The sequence below is a fragment of the Mandrillus leucophaeus genome, unplaced genomic scaffold (assembly GCF_000951045.1).
Source record: "Mandrillus leucophaeus isolate KB7577 unplaced genomic scaffold, Mleu.le_1.0 Scaffold209, whole genome shotgun sequence".
Classification (NCBI taxonomy): domain Eukaryota; kingdom Metazoa; phylum Chordata; class Mammalia; order Primates; family Cercopithecidae; genus Mandrillus; species Mandrillus leucophaeus.
The window spans coordinates 1,561,600-1,562,526 of record NW_012102132.1 but is presented as its reverse complement, the minus strand read 5'-3'; positions in this window follow the sequence as shown (position 1 = coordinate 1,562,526).

Genomic DNA, 927 nt, shown 5'->3' with positions numbered 1-927 from the left:
CTTTGGCTGAGAGTAACCAAAAAAACCCACATGATATTGGTATGTCCAAGATAGCATTCACTTTCTCCCTTGTGTTCAGAAGGTCCGGATTTAGGCAGTGCCAGGAAGCTCTGGCGTTGTACAGGGGTAGGGACACGGGCTCCTTGTTGTCTGCCAGGTATGGCTTCTATCATGGTTGAAAGCCATGTCTCAGCTAGGTGCGGTGGCTCATACCTATAATCCCAGCAGTTTGGGAGGCCAAGGTGGGGGGATGGTTTGAGCCCAGAGGTTCGAGACCAGCCTGGGCAACATTAGCGAGAGACCCTGTCTCTTAAAAAAAAAAAAAAGAATTAGCCAGGTGCGATGGCACATGCCTGTGGTCCAAGCTACTGGGGAGGCTGAGGTAGGAGGATCTTTTGAGCCCAGGAGGTCGAGGATACAGTGAACCACGGTCACACCACTGCATTACAGCCTGGATGACAGAGCAGGAGCCTGTCTCAAACAACAACAAATAAAATACCATATCTAGACTTTCTTTGACAGCCCTCCCAACCAGGTGGAGCCTAATTCTCCTCTGAATATGGACCAGACATTTCCAATTAATTGAATGAACCAGAGGTGATGCTGTGAGGCCGGGTTGGAAAAGGTGATACGGCTTTCACCTCTCTCTCTCTCTCTCTCCCTCCCCATCTCCCTCTCTCCCTCCCTCCCACATGTCTTTGAAGCACTGAGCTGCCATTTAGGAATTTGGCTACCCTGAAGCTGCCACGTTGGAGAGAGATGCCCAAGGTATCCCAGATATTCTATTCTCCTCAGTCCACTCCCCACCCCTGCCAGTCTTTGCAGCCCAGCCGCCAGACATGTGACTCTGCCCCGACACACATTTCTGCCCCTTCTGGAGCCTGCTAAGCCCACCACCCCACTTGGAGACAGCCTTCTTTTTTTTTT